This window comes from Oncorhynchus masou, chromosome 6 (assembly GCF_036934945.1).
Source record: "Oncorhynchus masou masou isolate Uvic2021 chromosome 6, UVic_Omas_1.1, whole genome shotgun sequence".
NCBI lineage: Eukaryota > Metazoa > Chordata > Actinopteri > Salmoniformes > Salmonidae > Oncorhynchus > Oncorhynchus masou.
Genome location: NC_088217.1, coordinates 48,612,410 through 48,638,556, shown reverse-complemented (window position 1 = coordinate 48,638,556; position 26,147 = coordinate 48,612,410). Strand labels below are relative to the sequence as shown.

The window sequence follows — 26,147 nt, the reverse complement described above, 5'->3', positions numbered from 1 at the left end:
TACATGCCAGCTACTGAGCTGAGTCATTCACAATCAATGTGATCTAAATTCAGGCAAGCTTGCCAAAAAAAAATCAGAGCACACAATCCTCTGGCAGAGTGTGCGGTGCAAAGAAAAATAGACAGTAGAGATGTACATTGACCAAGAGGGGACATTCTTCCTTTTGGTCCAAGTAGATCCCACTGTTACGATGTAGAATCAGGGCTTTGAATACCGATCCTCAATCATCATATTCTGGCCAATCCAAATCATTCCATTTTCCAACTCCAAGAACTGCTGCTGCATGCTGTAGGGATCATCCTGGCACTCTTATCCACCCAGACAGGTGCTACACATTGTTCATGGCTGAGTTGATGTCAACTCAAACATACCGTAGAGCACCGAACTTGAATATGAATTGTGTAGTAGAGGAGTGGAATTAATCAAGCCATACCTGTGGCGACTAGGATCACTGAGGAGTTATCGCTATTTATGGGTACTTAGAGGATCGGGAGGGCAGGGGAACCATTGCAGTCCATTGCCGAGGTTGTCTAACAAGGCCCTGAAGCCTAAAGTCATTAGTGTCCCTGCTCTGCCAGATGATCGATGCTAATTTATGTTTGGTCTAGTCAGCTGTCCAGTTTCACTTTCAAGCTGATCAACTTTCTTTTGTCTCCTAGCTGTAGCACGTCCTCTCCCCCTGGCGCTCAAAGTCAAACTCATGGAGCTGTTTGCCTTTGCCCCATGGATGGAAGCTATGATTATGCTCAGCGTCAAGATGCAGAGCCTAGATTCCCGGAAGTGTACGGTACGACTGAGAGAGATGGCACTGTTCCTCTGTCAGATAGCACTGCTCTGTTTTTAACGATGCATACGTCCTGGGCATCCTTGGGGAGGATGTGTTTCTTGGTCACAGTCCAGAATTTTAAAGTAGTTGCTCATGATCCCCATGATTAATTTATATACCAGAGAAAAATACAATGGTAATAATTCTTGTGCCCAGCGGACGGTGGTCGCAGGTGTTGGAAACACCAAGTGGGATGAATCCGAGCTAATGGTGCCTGCAAGGGAAAATATCTGTCAGGGATTAATCCCTAATAACACTGTGGTATAGATCACGTGCCTCTTCTCCCTCAATGGCCTCCCGAGATTAAGATAGCTAGCTGGAGAGAAATGATTCAATGAGGTATGGGTATCGACACGGCTGCATTCTGGTCTGACGCATTGGCTGGTTTAATGTTCATTACTGATGAGCAGCATCCCACAGTGGGATATGTAAACTAGGTGGAACTGAGAGGAGGATGCAGTTGAACTCTGTTGAGCAGAGTTCCACTTCATTAGTTCCTGAGTAATTGGCTATAACACGTGACCACAGAAAATTAACATCAGCGGCCTAGCCAGAGGTAATTAAGGCATGTTTTTGGAGCTTACCCCTGTAAATAAGACTAGTACACAAAATCCCACACTCGTGGTTTCAAAGGCCTCATTTTGTTAGGGTTAATCATGGCATAGAGTGCTTGGACCAGGCTGGACTACACGCTTTCTCTGTGAAACGCCAAGGAGGGGAGGGGAAGGGTGCACTCAAGAGATACAATGTTGCAATAGACAGACCTTAATTATTGCTATGAAATATTATACCGGAGGTACAGAATGAATTAAGTCTTGTCCATCCCCTTCCATTTATGGCCTTATCATATCAAAGCTCGCCTCTCCAAAACACTCCTGTAATCTCCTTGATCTCAGATTACTGTCAACCCGTTTCCATTCATGGGGGAGCTGGAGCTAGGCAAACACTATGGCGGCTGGATGTCAATCAGCATTTACTGGCTAAGGGCTAAACACGTTGCTAGCTAGATGAGAGGAAGAGTAACATTGACGAGTACCATCCTGTTATTTCCTGTCTTGCTCTTCAATATTCACGCCAACCCTAAAGTGACTTCACAGAGTCAACAGGCAACGAAGAGTGAAGGACGAAGATACAGTAGCTCAAATTAACCCACAGATGAATCTTTACACTCATACGAATGGCTGTTGTCCTTGAGGGGAAGAGAGCTTTTTTCAGTCAAAGTGTTACAAGGGGAAGGAAGTGGTAAGATAATGGTTATCTGGAGGGCAGTCATGCACAGAATTGAAAGTAACCCGTTCATTCTAGTCCTTACAGCTTGAAATCTGTGATAAGACGATACTGTAAGTGCCGTCCCCAATAACGTAGCTAACACCGATCAGCACCAGGGACAGCTGCAGATACTGTATGTTGAATATTCACAGCCCACTATTGCTAAATGTAATGTGGGCGTAAAGACATGAATACGCACAAATTCTCAGGCACACGCGCGCGCGCACACACACACACACACACACACACACACACACACACACACACACACACACACACACACACACACACACACACACACACAACATAGAAAAATGGGATTACAGTAGCAACAGCAACAGCTCTTGTACCTTAAATAACACCCACAGTCGCAGTCTTTTACAGTATGAAATAAATCACCAGCTCCACTGACAACCATGTTTCCCACTGATTGAGTACTCACAGAGTAACTGGAGAGAGCCCTCTACTTCCCCAGGAGCTGAGACACAATCAGCCCCTTCCTTTGGTCTGCTAAGAGAGAGAGAGAGAGAGAGAGAGAGAGCTCAGAGACCGTGTGAGCTGAATCTGAAGCCGGACAGGAGCCACTGAAATGGTGGGAGCTCGGGAAGCTCTGTGCCTTGCTGCTGCTATCGGTCTGTAACACAGTGTGTATCCCTGATCACAGGGAACATTTCTTTGTGCCCTGCCCCTTCATGGCGCCGCACAATTATGGCACCACTGATGCCAGCAATCCACCACAGCAGGATTCAAGGATTGTCCTTGAATTCCTGAAGAAAAGAGTGTCTGGATGTGAAATAGTGATACAAACGTGAAAAACAACACTGCAAGTTTAATCCGTCTGATCGACCCCAGATCATAATTTGTTTGACAGAGTTTGTGTATTAACGGTGCCGAAAATCAATAAGATAAATATTGCCCTTTTAACTTTTCTACTATGTTGTGTAGTGGTAAAATTCTATAAAGATATTTTGTACAAGTGGTAGCTACTTCATAGGGTATCACCATTTCTAAGAGGCATTGGTGTGATACACACACACACACACACACACACAGACACACACACACACACACACACACACACACACACACACACACACACACACACACACACACACACACACACACACACACACACACACACACACAGACCAATCACAATGACCTGAATTCCTGTGCTAGCACCACAGAAGCCATTTACTCATTGTAATTTGGTTTCCAGCATGGCAGACACCAGCAGAGCTATCACAAAAAGACAGATTGTTTCTGCAGGTGGATAGAGCTTCGCTTGCAGTGGCCTTAATAAAAAGCACTCTGCATACATACTCTACAGTGCAACATCTGAAAAAGGCCATTTATTATCCCAAAATAAGCAAACAATTTCACAACAGTCTTAAAGAGGAGCATTGAGCAAGTTGCGGTGAAATGACTGAAACACGCAAAAGGTAATACAACTGGCGAGAATGAATATGATTTCATTTCCAACCAAATTAGTGTATGTGTATGTTTGCTAGGCAATTTGACATTCGGCGAAAAAACCCAAGACTCAACAATAATAAGAAAAGATTACTTAACACAAACCTTGTGTCATTCTGATGAATGTTTGTTGTTTGTTGTTCATTTTTTTTATTGTTTATTTCTCTTTTGTTTATTATCTATTTCACTTGCTTTGGCCCCTTGAATTGAAGAGAGAGAGAGAGAGAGAGAGAGAGAGAGAGAGAGAGAGAGAGAGAGAGAGAGAGAGAGAGACAAGAAATTCTACAACCACCCAAAAGGAAGCGATTCCCAAACCTTCCATTACAAAGCCATCACCTACAGAGAGATGAACCTGGAGAAGAGTCCCCTAAGCAATCTGGTCCTGGGGCTCTGTTCACAAACACAAACACAAACACACCCACATAGCCCGAGGACAGCAGCACAATTAGACCCAACCAAATCATGAGAAAATAAAAATATAATTACTTGACACATTGGAAAGAATTAACAAAAAAAAAACAGAGCAAACTCGAATGCTATTTGGCCCTAAACAGAGAGTACACAGTGGCAGAATACCTGACCACTGTGACTGACCCAAACTTAAGGAAAGCTTTGACTATGTACAGACTCAGTGAGCATAGCCTTGCTATTGAGAAAGGCCGCCATAGGCAGACATGGCTCTCAAGAGAAGACAGGCTATGTGCTCACTGCCCACAAAATGAGGTGGAAAGAGCTGCACTTCCTAACCTCCTGCCCAATGTATGACGATATTAGAGAGACATATTTCCCTCAGATTACACAGCTCCACAAAGAATTCAAAAACAAATACAATTTTGATAAACTCCCATATCTACTGGGTGAAATTCCACAGTGTGCCATCACAGCAGCAAGATTTGTGACCTGTTGCCACAAGAAAAGGGCAACCAGTGAAGAACAAACACCATTCTAAATACAACCCATATTTATGCTTATTTATTTTCCCTTGTGTACCCTTAACCATTTGTATAACATTGCAACACTGTAAATATACGTAATATGACATTTGTAATGTCTTTATTGTTTTGAAACTTCTGTTTGTGTAATGTTCACTGTTAATACGTATTGTTTATTTCACTTTTGTATATTATCTACCTCACTTGCTTTGGCAATGTTAACACATGTTTCCCATGCCAATAAAGCCCCTTGCATTTAATTGAATTGAAAGGAGATAGAGACAGACAGAGAGAGAGAGAAAGGAGATAGAGACTGACACAGACAGAGAGAGGAGAGAGAGAGGAGATAGAGAGAAGAGACAGTCAGAGAGAGAAGAGACAGTCAGAGAGAGAGAGAGAGAGAGAGACAGTGAGAGAGAGAGAGAGAGAGAGAGAGAGAGAGAGAGAGAGAGAGAGAGAGAGAGAGAGAGAGAGAGAGAGAGAGAGAGAGCGGGAGCGGGAGCGGGAGCGGGAGAGAGAAAAGGAGAGCGAGAGAGACAGAGAGAAAGTAGAAAGAGAGAGACAGAGACAGAGACAGAGTCAGACAGACAGACAGACAGACAGACAGACAGACAGACAGACAAAAATGAGAGAGAGAGAGAGAGTCAGACAGACAGACAGACAAAAAGGAGAGAGAGAGAGAGAGAGAGAGAGAGAGAGAGACAGACAGACAGACAGACAGACAGACAGACAAAAAGGAGAGAGAGAGAGAGAGTCAGACAGACAGACAGACAGACAGACAGACAGACAGACAGACAGACAGAACAAGACCTAGTTTACAGCCCTGCATTATATTTCTATTATGAAAAATCCCAATAAATTTAAGCAGCAGCAGTGATATTCAAGCTCTCATTTTACCGGAATGGCTGTATCTCAATAGGAGCGTAATGAGGAGGGGAACAAGGCAAGGCAATTCTTTATTAAATTAACATGATTTACCATAACGTGGGGCTACTGATTACTATGCATAATCCTGCCTGTGACTGGTGGATATTTAATCCACCTTACATCAATGTCCTCTCTCTAGTTCCAGTAGGGAATGGATATGGTATGCTGTTCCCAGTTGGGTGCTATATAAAACCACCCATAACAAGTCCCATCTATATTCCTTCCCTGTTGAGTTAAGAGGACGAGTGTTAGAGTATGGTGTTATGCTGCTCTGGACTAATATAAATGACTTTATATTTTAAGGGGTGACAGGTAATCAGGTTCATGCCATTGTTTCCAGTGAGTTGCTTTCGACATGCTATTTTTCACAGCTTGATTTTTTGTTGTAGCCTACTGTATCTTACTCAGTAACAAGTAAGTTGATAATGAGCACACATACGCCTATGTTAAGCACAGTGAAAAGTTTCAAGGAGAATATGATTGCTTAGTTTGAACTTTTAACGTGTAGTCTAGACACAGTAATTATCAGCTATATAAAAGGGAAATGTCAAAGACCTTGGTGAAATGTTGCTGGTCTTATGAACAGCGCTGGTTTTACACTATGTTAATAATGTGAAATGGTGCTGGTCTTTATGAACAGAGCTGGTTTTACACTATGTTAATAAGGTGAAATGTTGCTGGTCTTATGAACAGCTCTGGTTTTACACTATGTTAATTATGTGAAATGGTGCTGGTCTTTATGAACAGCGCTGGTTTTACATTATGTTAATAAGGTGAAATGTTGCTGGTCTTATGAACATCGCTGGTTTTACATTATGTTAATAAGGTGAAATGTTGCTGGTCTTATGAACAGCTCTGGTTTTACACTATGTTAATAAGGTGAAATGTTGCTGGTCTTATGAACAGCGCTGGTTTTACATTATGTTAATAAGGTGAAATGTTGCTGGTCTTATGAACATCGCTGGTTTTACACTATGTTAATAATGTGAAATGGTGCTGGTCTTATGAACAGCTCTGGTTTTACACTATGTTAATAATGTGAAATAGTGCTGGTCTTTATGAACAGCGCTGGTTTTACACTATGTTAATAAGGTTAAATGTTGCTGGTCTTATGAACAGCTCTTGTTTTACACTATGTTAATAATGTGAAATGGTGCTGGTCTTTATGAACAGCGCTGGTTTTACACTATGTTAATAATGTGAAATGTTGCTGGTCTTATGAACAGCGCTGGTTTTACATTATGTTAATAAGGTGAAATGTTGCTGGTCTTATGAACATCGCTGGTTTTACACTATGTTAATAAGGTGAAATGTTGCTGGTCTTATGAACAGCTCTTGTTTTACACTATGTTAATAATGTGAAATGGTGCTGGTCTTTATGAACAGCGCTGGTTTTACATTATGTTAATAAGGTGAAATGTTGCTGGTCTTATGAACATCGCTGGTTTTACATTATGTTAATAAGGTGAAATGTTGCTGGTCTTATGAACAGCTCTGGTTTTACACTATGTTAATAAGGTGAAATGTTGCTGGTCTTATGAACAGCGCTGGTTTTACATTATGTTAATAAGGTGAAATGTTGCTGGTCTTATGAACATCGCTGGTTTTACACTATGTTAATAATGTGAAATGGTGCTGGTCTTATGAACAGCTCTGGTTTTACACTATGTTAATAATGTGAAATAGTGCTGGTCTTTATGAACAGCGCTGGTTTTACACTATGTTAATAAGGTTAAATGTTGCTGGTCTTATGAACAGCTCTTGTTTTACACTATGTTAATAATGTGAAATGGTGCTGGTCTTTATGAACAGCGCTGGTTTTACACTATGTTAATAATGTGAAATGTTGCTGGTCTTATGAACAGCGCTGGTTTTACATTATGTTAATAAGGTGAAATGTTGCTGGTCTTATGAACATCGCTGGTTTTACACTATGTTAATAAGGTGAAATGTTGCTGGTCTTATGAACAGCTCTTGTTTTACACTATGTTAATAATGTGAAATGGTGCTGGTCTTTATGAACAGCGCTGGTTTTACACTATGTTAATAATGTGAAATGGTGCTGGTCTTATGAACAGCTCTGGTTTTACACTATGTTAATAAGGTGAAATGTTGCTGGTCTTATGAACAGCGCTGGTTTTACATTATGTTAATAAGGTGAAATGTTGCTGGTCTTATGAACAGCTCTGGTTTTACACTATGTTAATAAGGTGAAATGTTGCTGGTCTTATGAACAGCGCTGGTTTTACATTATGTTAATAAGGTGAAATGTTGCTGGTCTTATGAACATCGCTGGTTTTACACTATGTTAATAATGTGAAATGGTGCTGGTCATATGAACAGCTCTGGTTTTACACTATGTTAATAATGTGAAATGGTGCTGGTCTTTATGAACAGCGCTGGTTTTACACTATGTTAATAAGGTGAAATGTTGCTGGTCTTATGAACAGCTCTTGTTTTACACTATGTTAATAATGTGAAATGGTGCTGGTCTTTATGAACAGCGCTGGTTTTACACTATGTTAATAATGTGAAATGTTGCTGGTCTTATGAACAGCGCTGGTTTTACATTATGTTAATAAGGTGAAATGTTGCTGGTCTTATGAACATCGCTGGTTTTACACTATGTTAATAAGGTGAAATGTTGCTGGTCTTATGAACAGCTCTTGTTTTACACTATGTTAATAATGTGAAATGGTGCTGGTCTTTATGAACAGCGCTGGTTTTACACTATGTTAATAATGTGAAATGGTGCTGGTCTTATGAACAGCTCTGGTTTTACACTATGTTAATAATGTGAAATGGTGCTGGTCTTTATGAACAGCGCTGGTTTTACACTATGTTAATAATGTGAAATGGTGCTGGTCTTTATGAACAGCGCTGGTTTTACACTATGTTAATAATGTGAAATGGTGCTGGTCTTATGAACAGCTCTGGTTTTACACTATGTTAATAATGTGAAATGGTGCTGGTCTTTATGAACAGCGCTGGTTTTACACTATGTTAATAATGTGAAATGGTGCTGGTCTTTATGAACAGAGCTGGTTTTACACTATGTTAATAAGGTGAAATGGTGCTGGTCTTTATGAACAGCTCTGGTTTTACACTATGTTAATAATGTGAAATGGTGCAGGTCTTTATGAACAGGGCTGGTTTTACACTATGTTAATAATGTGAAATGGTGCTGGTCTTTATGAACAGCGCTGGTTTTACACTATGTTAATAATGTGAAATGGTGCAGGTCTTTATGAACATCGCTGGTTTTACACTATGTTAATAATGTGAAATGGTGCTGGTCTTATGAACAGCTCTGGTTTTACACTATGTTAATAATGTGAAATAGTGCTGGTCTTTATGAACAGCGCTGGTTTTACTATGTTAATAAGGTTAAATGTTGCTGGTCTTATGAACAGCTCTTGTTTTACACTATGTTAATAATGTGAAATGGTGCTGGTCTTTATGAACAGCGCTGGTTTTACACTATGTTAATAATGTGAAATGTTGCTGGTCTTATGAACAGCGCTGGTTTTACATTATGTTAATAAGGTGAAATGTTGCTGGTCTTATGAACATCGCTGGTTTTACACTATGTTAATAAGGTGAAATGTTGCTGGTCTTATGAACAGCTCTTGTTTTACACTATGTTAATAATGTGAAATGGTGCTGGTCTTTATGAACAGCGCTGGTTTTACATTATGTTAATAAGGTGAAATGTTGCTGGTCTTATGAACATCGCTGGTTTTACATTATGTTAATAAGGTGAAATGTTGCTGGTCTTATGAACAGCTCTGGTTTTACACTATGTTAATAAGGTGAAATGTTGCTGGTCTTATGAACAGCGCTGGTTTTACATTATGTTAATAAGGTGAAATGTTGCTGGTCTTATGAACATCGCTGGTTTTACACTATGTTAATAATGTGAAATGGTGCTGGTCTTATGAACAGCTCTGGTTTTACACTATGTTAATAATGTGAAATAGTGCTGGTCTTTATGAACAGCGCTGGTTTTACACTATGTTAATAAGGTTAAATGTTGCTGGTCTTATGAACAGCTCTTGTTTTACACTATGTTAATAATGTGAAATGGTGCTGGTCTTTATGAACAGCGCTGGTTTTACACTATGTTAATAATGTGAAATGTTGCTGGTCTTATGAACAGCGCTGGTTTTACATTATGTTAATAAGGTGAAATGTTGCTGGTCTTATGAACATCGCTGGTTTTACACTATGTTAATAAGGTGAAATGTTGCTGGTCTTATGAACAGCTCTTGTTTTACACTATGTTAATAATGTGAAATGGTGCTGGTCTTTATGAACAGCGCTGGTTTTACACTATGTTAATAATGTGAAATGGTGCTGGTCTTATGAACAGCTCTGGTTTTACACTATGTTAATAAGGTGAAATGTTGCTGGTCTTATGAACAGCGCTGGTTTTACATTATGTTAATAAGGTGAAATGTTGCTGGTCTTATGAACAGCTCTGGTTTTACACTATGTTAATAAGGTGAAATGTTGCTGGTCTTATGAACAGCGCTGGTTTTACATTATGTTAATAAGGTGAAATGTTGCTGGTCTTATGAACATCGCTGGTTTTACACTATGTTAATAATGTGAAATGGTGCTGGTCATATGAACAGCTCTGGTTTTACACTATGTTAATAATGTGAAATGGTGCTGGTCTTTATGAACAGCGCTGGTTTTACACTATGTTAATAAGGTGAAATGTTGCTGGTCTTATGAACAGCTCTTGTTTTACACTATGTTAATAATGTGAAATGGTGCTGGTCTTTATGAACAGCGCTGGTTTTACACTATGTTAATAATGTGAAATGTTGCTGGTCTTATGAACAGCGCTGGTTTTACATTATGTTAATAAGGTGAAATGTTGCTGGTCTTATGAACATCGCTGGTTTTACACTATGTTAATAAGGTGAAATGTTGCTGGTCTTATGAACAGCTCTTGTTTTACACTATGTTAATAATGTGAAATGGTGCTGGTCTTTATGAACAGCGCTGGTTTTACACTATGTTAATAATGTGAAATGGTGCTGGTCTTATGAACAGCTCTGGTTTTACACTATGTTAATAATGTGAAATGGTGCTGGTCTTTATGAACAGCGCTGGTTTTACACTATGTTAATAATGTGAAATGGTGCTGGTCTTTATGAACAGCGCTGGTTTTACACTATGTTAATAATGTGAAATGGTGCTGGTCTTATGAACAGCTCTGGTTTTACACTATGTTAATAATGTGAAATGGTGCTGGTCTTTATGAACAGCGCTGGTTTTACACTATGTTAATAATGTGAAATGGTGCTGGTCTTTATGAACAGAGCTGGTTTTACACTATGTTAATAAGGTGAAATGGTGCTGGTCTTTATGAACAGCTCTGGTTTTACACTATGTTAATAATGTGAAATGGTGCAGGTCTTTATGAACAGGGCTGGTTTTACACTATGTTAATAATGTGAAATGGTGCTGGTCTTTATGAACAGCGCTGGTTTTACACTATGTTAATAATGTGAAATGGTGCAGGTCTTTATGAACATCGCTGGTTTTACACTATGTTAATAATGTGAAATGGTGCTGGTCTTATGAACAGCTCTGGTTTTACACTATGTTAATAATGTGAAATAGTGCTGGTCTTTATGAACAGCGCTGGTTTTACACTATGTTAATAAGGTTAAATGTTGCTGGTCTTATGAACAGCTCTTGTTTTACACTATGTTAATAATGTGAAATGGTGCTGGTCTTTATGAACAGCGCTGGTTTTACACTATGTTAATAAGGTGAAATGTTGCTGGTCTTATGAACATCGCTGGTTTTACATTATGTTAATAAGGTGAAATGTTGCTGGTCTTATGAACAGCTCTGGTTTTACACTATGTTAATAAGGTGAAATGTTGCTGGTCTTATGAACAGCGCTGGTTTTACATTATGTTAATAAGGTGAAATGTTGCTGGTCTTATGAACATCGCTGGTTTTACACTATGTTAATAATGTGAAATGGTGCTGGTCTTATGAACAGCTCTGGTTTTACACTATGTTAATAATGTGAAATAGTGCTGGTCTTTATGAACAGCGCTGGTTTTACACTATGTTAATAAGGTTAAATGTTGCTGGTCTTATGAACAGCTCTTGTTTTACACTATGTTAATAATGTGAAATGGTGCTGGTCTTTATGAACAGCGCTGGTTTTACACTATGTTAATAATGTGAAATGTTGCTGGTCTTATGAACAGCGCTGGTTTTACATTATGTTAATAAGGTGAAATGTTGCTGGTCTTATGAACATCGCTGGTTTTACACTATGTTAATAAGGTGAAATGTTGCTGGTCTTATGAACAGCTCTTGTTTTACACTATGTTAATAATGTGAAATGGTGCTGGTCTTTATGAACAGCGCTGGTTTTACATTATGTTAATAAGGTGAAATGTTGCTGGTCTTATGAACATCGCTGGTTTTACATTATGTTAATAAGGTGAAATGTTGCTGGTCTTATGAACAGCTCTGGTTTTACACTATGTTAATAAGGTGAAATGTTGCTGGTCTTATGAACAGCGCTGGTTTTACATTATGTTAATAAGGTGAAATGTTGCTGGTCTTATGAACATCGCTGGTTTTACACTATGTTAATAATGTGAAATGGTGCTGGTCTTATGAACAGCTCTGGTTTTACACTATGTTAATAATGTGAAATAGTGCTGGTCTTTATGAACAGCGCTGGTTTTACACTATGTTAATAAGGTTAAATGTTGCTGGTCTTATGAACAGCTCTTGTTTTACACTATGTTAATAATGTGAAATGGTGCTGGTCTTTATGAACAGCGCTGGTTTTACACTATGTTAATAATGTGAAATGTTGCTGGTCTTATGAACAGCGCTGGTTTTACATTATGTTAATAAGGTGAAATGTTGCTGGTCTTATGAACATCGCTGGTTTTACACTATGTTAATAAGGTGAAATGTTGCTGGTCTTATGAACAGCTCTTGTTTTACACTATGTTAATAATGTGAAATGGTGCTGGTCTTTATGAACAGCGCTGGTTTTACACTATGTTAATAATGTGAAATGGTGCTGGTCTTATGAACAGCTCTGGTTTTACACTATGTTAATAAGGTGAAATGTTGCTGGTCTTATGAACAGCGCTGGTTTTACATTATGTTAATAAGGTGAAATGTTGCTGGTCTTATGAACAGCTCTGGTTTTACACTATGTTAATAAGGTGAAATGTTGCTGGTCTTATGAACAGCGCTGGTTTTACATTATGTTAATAAGGTGAAATGTTGCTGGTCTTATGAACATCGCTGGTTTTACACTATGTTAATAATGTGAAATGGTGCTGGTCATATGAACAGCTCTGGTTTTACACTATGTTAATAATGTGAAATGGTGCTGGTCTTTATGAACAGCGCTGGTTTTACACTATGTTAATAAGGTGAAATGTTGCTGGTCTTATGAACAGCTCTTGTTTTACACTATGTTAATAATGTGAAATGGTGCTGGTCTTTATGAACAGCGCTGGTTTTACACTATGTTAATAATGTGAAATGTTGCTGGTCTTATGAACAGCGCTGGTTTTACATTATGTTAATAAGGTGAAATGTTGCTGGTCTTATGAACATCGCTGGTTTTACACTATGTTAATAAGGTGAAATGTTGCTGGTCTTATGAACAGCTCTTGTTTTACACTATGTTAATAATGTGAAATGGTGCTGGTCTTTATGAACAGCGCTGGTTTTACACTATGTTAATAATGTGAAATGGTGCTGGTCTTATGAACAGCTCTGGTTTTACACTATGTTAATAATGTGAAATGGTGCTGGTCTTTATGAACAGCGCTGGTTTTACACTATGTTAATAATGTGAAATGGTGCTGGTCTTTATGAACAGCGCTGGTTTTACACTATGTTAATAATGTGAAATGGTGCTGGTCTTATGAACAGCTCTGGTTTTACACTATGTTAATAATGTGAAATGGTGCTGGTCTTTATGAACAGCGCTGGTTTTACACTATGTTAATAATGTGAAATGGTGCTGGTCTTTATGAACAGAGCTGGTTTTACACTATGTTAATAAGGTGAAATGGTGCTGGTCTTTATGAACAGCTCTGGTTTTACACTATGTTAATAATGTGAAATGGTGCAGGTCTTTATGAACAGGGCTGGTTTTACACTATGTTAATAATGTGAAATGGTGCTGGTCTTTATGAACAGCGCTGGTTTTACACTATGTTAATAATGTGAAATGGTGCAGGTCTTTATGAACATCGCTGGTTTTACACTATGTTAATAATGTGAAATGGTGCTGGTCTTATGAACAGCTCTGGTTTTACACTATGTTAATAATGTGAAATAGTGCTGGTCTTTATGAACAGCGCTGGTTTTACACTATGTTAATAAGGTTAAATGTTGCTGGTCTTATGAACAGCTCTTGTTTTACACTATGTTAATAATGTGAAATGGTGCTGGTCTTTATGAACAGCGCTGGTTTTACACTATGTTAATAATGTGAAATGTTGCTGGTCTTATGAACAGCGCTGGTTTTACATTATGTTAATAAGGTGAAATGTTGCTGGTCTTATGAACATCGCTGGTTTTACACTATGTTAATAAGGTGAAATGTTGCTGGTCTTATGAACAGCTCTTGTTTTACACTATGTTAATAATGTGAAATGGTGCTGGTCTTTATGAACAGCGCTGGTTTTACATTATGTTAATAAGGTGAAATGTTGCTGGTCTTATGAACATCGCTGGTTTTACATTATGTTAATAAGGTGAAATGTTGCTGGTCTTATGAACAGCTCTGGTTTTACACTATGTTAATAAGGTGAAATGTTGCTGGTCTTATGAACAGCGCTGGTTTTACATTATGTTAATAAGGTGAAATGTTGCTGGTCTTATGAACATCGCTGGTTTTACACTATGTTAATAATGTGAAATGGTGCTGGTCTTATGAACAGCTCTGGTTTTACACTATGTTAATAATGTGAAATAGTGCTGGTCTTTATGAACAGCGCTGGTTTTACACTATGTTAATAAGGTTAAATGTTGCTGGTCTTATGAACAGCTCTTGTTTTACACTATGTTAATAATGTGAAATGGTGCTGGTCTTTATGAACAGCGCTGGTTTTACACTATGTTAATAATGTGAAATGTTGCTGGTCTTATGAACAGCGCTGGTTTTACATTATGTTAATAAGGTGAAATGTTGCTGGTCTTATGAACATCGCTGGTTTTACACTATGTTAATAAGGTGAAATGTTGCTGGTCTTATGAACAGCTCTTGTTTTACACTATGTTAATAATGTGAAATGGTGCTGGTCTTTATGAACAGCGCTGGTTTTACACTATGTTAATAATGTGAAATGGTGCTGGTCTTATGAACAGCTCTGGTTTTACACTATGTTAATAAGGTGAAATGTTGCTGGTCTTATGAACAGCGCTGGTTTTACATTATGTTAATAAGGTGAAATGTTGCTGGTCTTATGAACAGCTCTGGTTTTACACTATGTTAATAAGGTGAAATGTTGCTGGTCTTATGAACAGCGCTGGTTTTACATTATGTTAATAAGGTGAAATGTTGCTGGTCTTATGAACATCGCTGGTTTTACACTATGTTAATAATGTGAAATGGTGCTGGTCATATGAACAGCTCTGGTTTTACACTATGTTAATAATGTGAAATGGTGCTGGTCTTTATGAACAGCGCTGGTTTTACACTATGTTAATAAGGTGAAATGTTGCTGGTCTTATGAACAGCTCTTGTTTTACACTATGTTAATAATGTGAAATGGTGCTGGTCTTTATGAACAGCGCTGGTTTTACACTATGTTAATAATGTGAAATGTTGCTGGTCTTATGAACAGCGCTGGTTTTACATTATGTTAATAAGGTGAAATGTTGCTGGTCTTATGAACATCGCTGGTTTTACACTATGTTAATAAGGTGAAATGTTGCTGGTCTTATGAACAGCTCTTGTTTTACACTATGTTAATAATGTGAAATGGTGCTGGTCTTTATGAACAGCGCTGGTTTTACACTATGTTAATAATGTGAAATGGTGCTGGTCTTATGAACAGCTCTGGTTTTACACTATGTTAATAATGTGAAATGGTGCTGGTCTTTATGAACAGCGCTGGTTTTACACTATGTTAATAATGTGAAATGGTGCTGGTCTTTATGAACAGCGCTGGTTTTACACTATGTTAATAATGTGAAATGGTGCTGGTCTTATGAACAGCTCTGGTTTTACACTATGTTAATAATGTGAAATGGTGCTGGTCTTTATGAACAGCGCTGGTTTTACACTATGTTAATAATGTGAAATGGTGCTGGTCTTTATGAACAGAGCTGGTTTTACACTATGTTAATAAGGTGAAATGGTGCTGGTCTTTATGAACAGCTCTGGTTTTACACTATGTTAATAATGTGAAATGGTGCAGGTCTTTATGAACAGGGCTGGTTTTACACTATGTTAATAATGTGAAATGGTGCTGGTCTTTATGAACAGCGCTGGTTTTACACTATGTTAATAATGTGAAATGGTGCAGGTCTTTATGAACAGCGCTGGTTTTACACTCTGTTAATAATGTGAAATGGTGCTGGTCTTTATGAACAGCGCTGGTTTTACACTATGTTAATAATGTGAAATGGTGCAGGTCTTTATGAATAGCTGTGGTTTTACACTATGTTCATCATGTGAAATGGTCACAGAAGCAGATTCTACAATAGCGAACCAGACAAATACACTCAGACATTCATCGTATTGTATTCTTTATCCAAAATCCTCATCCTGAGTACAGTTGTTCCTATTTATTCCATAATCCTCAGCCATAGTATCTGTGTTAACATTTGAATCTTTCTCACCATACTTTTTAAATTGCTCCAGTTCCACAACTTCCTTACATACTCAGCAGCCTTTTGGCAACGCCACTAAGTGCCCGAAGCAAGAGAGTCACATTACTGCAGCCCCAGAGATTATGAATGATAGGGAAACTCTTTTTACATTCATTACAGGACCTCCCATGAATAATTCATTGAATCAAATTACAGGCCCCAGAAATATTCAACTGTGTTGTATCAGGCCTTTCCTCTCCAATTGATCACTTCTTATACAAGTGCTGTATTTGCCGACAAGGGAGCTGCAGCCCCATTCACCAGCTAGCCAGATAGGAAATAACTGTTACTGCAGGGCGAAGGGACATTAGGAGCAATTCCGAACTGATATAAAAAGGTGAGATCAAGAGAAATCTAACAGCAATGCTTATCTACGTCGGTGGAACCCTTTCATTCGTACTGTCAGACAAAACGTACGTTTCTGTAAATACTACTTTGCCCCCCGAGTCAAATATTACGTCCCTTTGAAAATAGATGCTGAGAAAAAGTGAGAAAAAATAAACTTCAATTTTACAACTGCTCATACTGTAACACACGCATCATCACCGTGTATAATATCGCCAGGACTGCTCCGGGTTCTATCAACACAGCCTGGTTGTGGGTCCCACTGGGGAATTGTAGCTGTCGTTCACCTGAATAATGTGGGAGACAGCAGTGGTATTTCGGAGTAAGAAGAAGGAGTCCATCATCTCTGCTAGGTCACAGAGTGAGTGACTAATTCTGCTAAAGGTTAGGCATGAACTGTGACCGCTTTCCTTGACAGGGGCTCTGACAAAGCACCCACACCCAACAAAACAGGTCAATGCCGCTCCCATTATTCCTCCTACATCCATAAGAATAGGAGAGATGATAAACTAGGTGGTGGGTTCAGAGGTCGGCAGTGAAGGACATCAAACATAAATGCACCTCGAGGGGAAAAAAAGCCCAACAATAAAGTTACAATCTAAAAAATTCATGGCCTTTTTTGTTGCATCTGCTGGATGAATCTGTTCAGAGGTTCCAAAGGGTGCAATCTAGGTGTTAGTAGAGCTCCGAACAGCTTTGCTCAGGAGAAGCGTCCCTCAGTTCACAGTCTTCAGATTACAGCCCCTGTAAAAGCTGCAGATATGATTCCATTGGACTGAAAATGTAAAAAGTATCTGAAACCCCTATCGACCGATCTACTTTACTCACCTCACCATAGAAATAATCTATGGTAATGGAGAGTTTTTATTTTATTTTTTATAGATAACATTTTCATAATTTATAGATTTTAATATTGCACATTTTATTGTTATGTCCATGGCTCATATATAAAATGAAAGTGCTGTTTTCATAATCATATAATAATTATATGTACTTTCAAAGTCAAGATATACCCTTGCTTTAGTGTTAACCAGCGAATTAACCTACTAGCGAATCTTTAAGGCGAGATCAAAAGGGCACGGCTGCACAACAAGATGGAGTCAAAAGGCAATTTCTCAAGGTCAAGAGTTGAGTGATTAAAGCTAGGTTTGGAAAAAAGATCACACAGATTGAAGTCCAAGAGTTGAGATGGGGGGGGGGGGGGATCCTCCAACTCCTCAAGCGTGAAATAATAATGCAGATCATTTAAAGTGGTCTTCCTACAAATGGGTTAGGTCGTTGAAATCATTAGTATTTGAGCAAGTAATACAGCTGCTAAATACTGCATGTCATTTTTCAATATTTTTCTTCCTCAGGGGTAGTCTACTTGTTCCAGTAAAACCATGGCTGCGCCATTGCCTGCTGCCGATGCACCCTAAACTCTCTGCAACCCCAATTTCAGAGGTCTCAATTAGGCTGTGTTTCAGTCTCCTTCAACTAGAGACCTCTAGTAACACACAGCCCCAGAGACATAAAGCCCATTAACACTCGTTCTCCAATTCCATTTGGAATCTAGCTCAGCCAAGAGAGGATTTTCTTCTGACTTACCACCATGTATTTTAACCTCCTGCCTGACACTACCATACACACATCAAATAAGGGTGATAGAGTGCTAAGCAGGAGTGTGATTTAATCAAATTGTGTTAGTGGAGGTGTTTTGAAACCTATTTTTGAGATGTGAAACTTTATCAATTTGATGTTATTCACACCATTGCCATAATGATTCAAAATACAGCCTTGCAGTATAGGAAGTGGGAGTTCTTAAATTATTTATATTCCACCAGTTATTAAGTTATTACATTATTTTGTATTATTAATGAATTTTCGGTTTGGAAAAATGTTATCAGTGTAAACTTAAATTACCAAAACTAAACTAGATATAAATTATGTAGAAAATACACCTACATATATTTTTTTTATATTTGAGAACTAACAATCAACATCTACACAGTCAGAGAGAATTGAAAATTCCCAAAACAATACATTTAGCAGTATTGATTTTATTATTATGTTTGCGCAAAATGCATAGAATTTAGGGAAATAAGCTTAAAAACAGAAAATGTTCTGTCAGCTGCATGGCAGAATATGGACAATCACATTCAATTAGCTTAAGCCCAGGCACCACAGGCTAAAATTATAGTTTTGCATCTACTTTGGGTTATTTTGGTCCATCTATATTAGTATTAATAATACAAATAAAAATGTCAAAAAGCTGGTGAAAATGATTTTTTAAATTAGTTCATCATACTATCACGCTCAAAATATAATAAATTGTAACCACTTTAAAATGGACATACATCCATAACTTCAAAGCTCACTAGATTCAATCACACATAATTTACAGTCGAAGTCGGAAGTTTACATACACTTAGCCAAATACATTAAAACTAAGTTTTTCACAATTCCTGACATTTAATCCTAGTAAGAATTCCTGTCTTAGGTCAGTTAGGATCACCACTTTATTTTAAGAATGTAAAATGTCAGAATAATAGTAGAGAGAATGATTTATTTCAGCTTTTATTTCTTTCATCACATTCACAGTGGGTCAGAAGTTTACATACACTAGAAGTCAATTAGTATTTGGTAGCATTGCCTTTACATTGATTAACTTGGGTCAAACGTTTCAGGTAGCCTTCCACAAGCTTCCCACAATAAGTTGGGTGAATTTTAAACCATTCCTCCTGACAGAGTTGGTGTAACTGAGTCAGGTTTGTAGGCCTCCTTGCTCGCACACGCTTTTCAGTTCTGCCCACAAATTTTCTATGGGATTGAGGTCAGGGCTTTGTAATGGCCACTCCAACACCTTGACTTTGTTGTCCTTAAGCCATTTTGCCACATCTTTGGAAGTATGCTTGGGGTCATTGTTCATTTGGAAGACCAATTTGCGACCAAGCTTTAACTTCCTGACTGATGCCTTGAGATGTTGCTTCAATATATCCACATAATTTTCCAACCTCATGATGCCATCTATTTTGTGAAGTGCACCAGTCCCTCTTGGAGCAAAGCAACCCCACCCCCGTGCTTCACGCTTGGTATGGTGTTATATGGCTTGCAAGCATACCCCTTTTTCCTCCAAACATAACGATGGTCATTATGGCCAAACAGTTCTATTTTTGTTTCATCAGACCAGAGGACATTTCTCCAAAAAGTATGATATTTGTCCCCATGTGAAGTTGCAAACCATAGTCTGGATTTTTTTTATGGTGGTTTTAGAGCAGTGGCTTCTTCCTTGCTGAGCGGCCTTTCAGGTTATGTCGATATAGGACTCGTTTTACTGTGGATATAGATACTTTTGTACCTGTTTCCTCCAACATCTTCACAAGGTCCTTTGCTGTTGTTCTGGGATTGATTTGCACTTTTCGCACCAAAGTACGTTCCTCTCTAGGAGACAGAACGCATCTCCTTCGTCAGCGGTATGACAGCTGCGTGGTCCCATGGTTTTTATACTTGCGTACTATTGTTTGTACAGATTAACGTGGTACATTCAGGCGTTTGGAAATTGCTCCAAAGGATGAACCAGACTCGTGGAGGTCTACAATTTTTTTCTGAGATCTTGGCTGATTTGTTTTGATTTTCCCATAATGTCAAGCAAAGTTGCACTGAGTTTGAAGGTAGGCCTTGAAATATATCCACAGGTACACCTCCAATTGACTCAAATGATGTCAATTAGCCAACCAGAAGCTAAAGCCATGACAACATCATCTTCTGGAATTTTCCATGCTGTTTATAGGCACAGTCAACTTAGTGTATGTAAACTTCTGACCCACTGGAATTGTGATACAGTGAATTTTAAGTGAAATAATCTGTCTCTAAATAATTGTTATTAAAATGAATTGTGTTGTGCACAAAGTAGATGCCCTAATCGACTTGTCAAAACTATAGTTTGTTTGCAATAAATTTGTGGAGTGGTTGAAAAACTAGTTTCAATGACTCCAACCTTCCGACTTCATCTGTAAAAGCTCATTTCATAGAGAATGTAAAAAACTGAACTATACGTAGTAACTTACTTTGAAGATGGTGATTGGGTCTAAATAGGTGTTTGGTGTTCGGTCAGTGTCCTTGTCTTTAAACTGCCATTTCCCTAAAGTCAAATTCTTCCCACACACCAACTCATTTTTTTTCAGCCTCAGAAGGATCTGCATTCACCAAATTGTGTGTGTTTATCCTTAGATGTTTTTCTCAGACTTATACATAGGGAATTGTTGATATGTTGTCACATTTTGATTCTACATAACATTTTCTTTAACAAAAAAATGTCGCCAAAAATGCATTTTACGTACCTTTCTTTAGTATTTTACACATAGAAAGATGAAAAGGGTATTTATCCACCACTTGCTATGCAGACCTCCAGTCCTGGAGTGTCTTAACAAAATGAAACCAAAACACTTAGGCTGACTTCATCCAGCGTCGATAAAAATGAATTTGCATGATATGCAAATATGCGCATATTTAGTGAGATATCACCTCATTCGCATATTTTCAACACAATATTACAGGAAAATAATTATACAAAATTACTTCGATTTGTGTCCACATTCAACAGTTAAGTTGACTGTGATATGATTAATGGGAAACAATTATTGTGTTAGGGTGTGGTGGCCTTAAACCTGCAACATTTTCTCTCAGCTCCATGGAAAAATGTGTAGAAATGAGGAAATTAGCTTTAAAACGGGAAAAAATGTATCTCAGCTCCATGAAGAACATGTTAGAATTGCAGGAAATTGACTTAAAAATGAATTGCCAGTTTACATGTGCAGTGCACCAATCCACAGCATGTCCTGGATATTGTTATAAACTGCAACAGTGTAAGCTGTTCAAAGCTCAGAAACCACTGAGGAGACAGAATGGATTGTCTCAGTGACTGAGGGTGCGTGCCAGCCCCTCAAAGCCCAATGTTTACTGCTCCTCTGGACTCCTGCCCTGAACTCCACCGTTACCCAAATCATCACGGCTTTGCCCTTTATCCTCAAGTCCTGTAACTTTCATCTCCTTGCCATCAATTAAGACATGGTTTACTCTGACTAAGTCCATTTGAAGCCTGCGGCAGTGCACGGCACTTCCGCTGAGCCCTTCACACTGGTGGCCTCGAAATATTCCTCAAGTTGTCACCCCATTAGACAGGCCCGCTCCTAATTGCAGTGACACTATCTTGCATGTACAGGGGGATGGTGTTGCTGCAGTCAGCAGTCCACAAGGCTCATTTGCACTTCTCCCTGTGCTTTACCACCGTGGAACATAGAATTCCTCTGGAGACACAACTCACATCGTCGTGTCACTTTAATTGATGGCAAACTTGCTGTCGTTGATCATTAACAACATGAAGGGCTTCTGACTGAAGGTGTCTCTATTTTAAAAGGGGGACTCACCTCATTTATCATCCAGAAAGCCTGTGCTACTGTATTGGACTAATCTGGATTCCTTCAGTAAATTATGCCATATACAAAGTAGATGTTCCATATGACATAACTAATTACAGGTCCATTTACCACCTCAGAGTCAACACATTTTCATTTCTGAGGATGGGACACAAATTGACCACCACAACCTTCAGTACACCTTATTTCTCGTCTGTCTTGTTTGATCATGCCGACAAATTACATCAAGAGCCTCGCTCCTCTGCAGTTCAGCGGGAACATTTATGATGGCAAATAACCTTACATGTCTGACATTTCCTAAGAAAAGGCTGCTTGGATGGGGTAGGGGACTGACAGAACCCTGGGTTGTGTCTGAAATGGCACCCTATTATCTACATAGTGCACTGCTCCGGGCAAAGGTAGTGCAATATATCGGGAATAGGGTGCCATTTTGGACACAGTCCTGGTTAGGTGCCATGACGCTCAGGGCTCCTGGGTTTGACCATGCCACATCACACCTGGCTGGGCTGCTGTTGCCTGGTGACTCAATCACTAGGCTTGAGGATTAGTATGCAAAGCATTCGGGCCTTGAACATGGTGTCTGCTGCCTGTGACAAACTGTAATGAACCCAGCGGTAGCATATCAACGCTGCAGAAAGCAGCAATGATCACACCGGAACAGTCAGCTGTGACTCAGACCTGAAGTGAAAATGCAGTGCGAGAAAAGGAACTTGGAACAGTGGATTCACTTCTTGCGTTATTTACACAAAACCTCTACTATTTGGTAATATACAATGGGATACTAGTGCACCGTCCTTGCCACTGCACTACTACTATCCCTTTTTGATACTGCCAAATCCTTACCACATGCTCGTGTGCTCCAGTTGTGTCGTTGCTGCCAGAGGCACCACACACTGTAAGCCGTTTCTTCAGAGAAAATCTAAGGAAATAGGCAAACAAGCAATCACTTTTGTTGGTAATAGTATTCAATAATAATAATACACTCTTAGGGGGAAAAAAGGTACTATCTCGAACCTAAAAGTGTTCTTCGGCTGTCCTCATAGGAGAAACCTTTGAAGAACCCTTTTGGGTTCCATGTAGAACCTTTTCCACTGAGGGTTTTTACATGGAACCCAAAGGGGTTCTACTATGGGAACAGTCGAAGAACCCTTTTGGAACTGTCCAACGTCCATTTATTTAGGTAGCGTTGTAATGTGGTTTCTTGGTCATAATCGGCTGAATCTGGTGGGCCTGTTATAAACAGACTTTATTACCACGAGGCAGCATGACATGTGGAATGTCAATGTACCTTTGAAACACGCCTTCAATAAAAGATAATAAAAGTGACAATGAGATGAACTCCATTCATTCTAACAGGGCCAAGGTTTGATACAGGCCAAACAATCGTTCTCGATCCAATTATAGTATGCAAAGCTGGACAGTTCCCCTCTCATAGTCTCAATGATACATGGCACAGTAGAGAAAATCTAGATACGATCTTCCATTATAATGCTTGTGCTCATACACAGAGCCTATCATGAGACCTTTTGTGAATATGCCTGATATCATGTGTTTGAAAACTAACAAAATCCCTATCAGGGAAAATTAAACTGGGCATGTATATTTTTTAAATACAGCAATTTCCTGTTCTTTGCAAACGTTTAGGGTAATGTACATATATTTTTTAAATGATTCATCTAAATGTTGTTTACTTAGCAAATCTCCAAAAACAATGACTCCCTGATATTGGATCAAGACCACAGGCATGATTCAAGCACAGACTTTTGACAAAAGTGATGTCCCTTAATGGGAGACAGAATGTTTATGAAACGTCTGAAAGTGGCAAGTGAAGTGGTTTCATGACAACGAGGCCATACTGAGGTGTCACATCAGTCGTACAAAGAAACGCAAGGCTGTATCCACTCTAAAATCATATTCTACTTTTACAACCAAGCAGAATGACAGCTGCAAGAAAGAAAGAGAGAAAAAGGAAAGAAAGGACAGTGAGTCATTTACATTCAAAAACGGAGAGCAACAAACTCCATATACATTTTTAGAACAGTAGGCATGCAGCTGCACCAATCAGTGGTTTGCCTAGCTTGTCAGAGCCTGCTGGACAAAAAAACATGTTTTCACACTAAGGCCAATTAGTTCGGAGGCAGAGCTCATTGGAATGGAACAGCTAAGATGCAGAACATTATCCAAACCGTTCCTGGTAAAAGGGATGCCAATCAAAAGCATGTCCCACAATGTCTGACAGGAGGAAGTGGAACAAGAACAACGCTCACCACTGAATTTGAGTCAGAAACTATCTACCGTTGAATAGTAAACCTGGTCACAATGCCAGAATAGCAAATAGATAATTCCCCAAGCCTACAATCACAGGAATATGCAATACATATTCAGGAAAGTAACCATTACCATGTATACCACAAATTTGAATCTGTCCTAGATGCCACCAAACAATGAGGTATGTTCGACCTTAGCCTTCAAGTCAGCAAAAAAAATATGGGTGTATTTCTGTCAGGTGAAATTGTACAGAGCCCCTAAACTTCAGAGCGGTACCATGAAAAGCTGTAATAACTACAGATTATCTCACACTGTGAGTTCATTTCAATGTGGCTGAGGTGTTTTTAAAAAAAAGAAGACATGAGTTCAGCTGACTCACAGCTAAACTGTCAACAGTTTGGTAATCTCGTCTGGGCCATGTCTGACTTTGCTGGAAAACCTGGAGAACACAGCCTTCCTTTTCCATGAATCTCAATCTGACACGTAATAGAATAGTTCAGTATTTCAAGGATGGAAGGATGTATCTTTCAAGCACTTGAAGAAGGCTTATTATGTTGTCTAACCCTGCCACCCCCAGCCAGATTAAAACAATGTGCCGCAGAGAAAGGAAACCCCTTTTCAGATAGGTCTTTCCATATTCACCAGACTAACATCGTAGTCCTCCTTCTCCCAGAGATGATTTTGCGTCTCTATTCTAATGTGTGTTTATCTGTTTGAATTGTTTACAAGGCGCCACTTGAATACAAGCAAGGGTAGCCGGGTTCTCCAAAACTCCTTAGCTGCTAGAGTCATACTGGGTAATTGGTTTTGATAGCGTCGAGGGGTCTCGAATGTTCCTTGACCTTTGCTGTGAAGGCGAGGAGTAGCTTGTTTTAACTGGATAGCTTTTAACCCCTCAACATATTTGAACCTCAAACTGTCAGAGAGTGATTTCTGGACCAAAGTGAAGGAATGATCTGTAGTTAAACAGCTTGAGCCCACAATGAGGATTTTAAATAAATGAAATGCAGACCCACCATAGCCCAGCCACAAACTCCTGATATACAGTGAGTGTACAAAATATTAGAAACACCTTCCTAATATTGAGTTGCGCCCCCTTTTGCCCTCAGAACAGCCTCACTTTGTCATGTCATGGGCTCTACAAGGTGTGGAAAGCATTCCGCAGGGATACTGGCCCATGTTGACTCCAATGCTTCCCACACTTGTGTCAGTTGTGCCTGGATGTCCTTTGGGTGGTGGACCATTCTTGATAGACACGGGAAACAAAACCCAGCAGCGTTGCAGTTCTTGACACACTCAAACCGGTGCGCATGGCACCTACACCAGGCACCCACTACCATACCCCGTTCAAAGGCACTTAAATCTTTTCTCTTGCCCATTCACCCTCTAAATGGCACACAAAACATGTCTCAATTTTCTCAAGGCTTAAAAGTCCTTTCTCCTCCCCTTCATCTACAGTTATTGAAGTGGATTTAACATCAATAAGGGATCATATATTTACCTGGATTTACCTTGTCAGTCTATGTCATGAAAAGAGCAGGTGTCCTTAATGCTTTGTATTTGGATGGCTGCCGTTTCTTCATTAGACCACTGAGAAGTGGAGGACACTTTCATTTTCAAATTCTGAATTTACTTGCATTCACATACTGTAGATACTCTATATAATAAGTTTGACAAAACAGGAGACTGTTGCATTTTGTAACTACTAATCTACTAGTATATAAACATCACATCACTAAAAAATACAACACATGGGAAGAGGTGGTTTCATTTTACTGACTTGTTTCCTGCTTT

At 39.1% G+C, this 26,147-nt stretch overlaps 1 protein-coding gene across 3 annotated transcripts in view; it reads right to left on the bottom strand.

Moving 5' to 3' along the window:
* LOC135542171 (contactin-4) overlaps window positions 1–26,147 on the bottom strand; it is a 116,344-nt gene that overhangs the window by 35,669 nt on the left and 54,528 nt on the right. Inside the window, exon 1 of one of the 3 annotated variants that reach the window (XM_064968916.1) lies at window positions 2,538–2,615. The exons of the other annotated variants lie outside the window; for them this stretch is intronic. The gene's annotated coding sequence lies outside the window, so the exon portion shown is untranslated. Of the gene's footprint in view, window positions 1–2,537; window positions 2,616–26,147 lie in introns of those variants that run through there. 3 annotated transcript variants of the gene reach the window in all.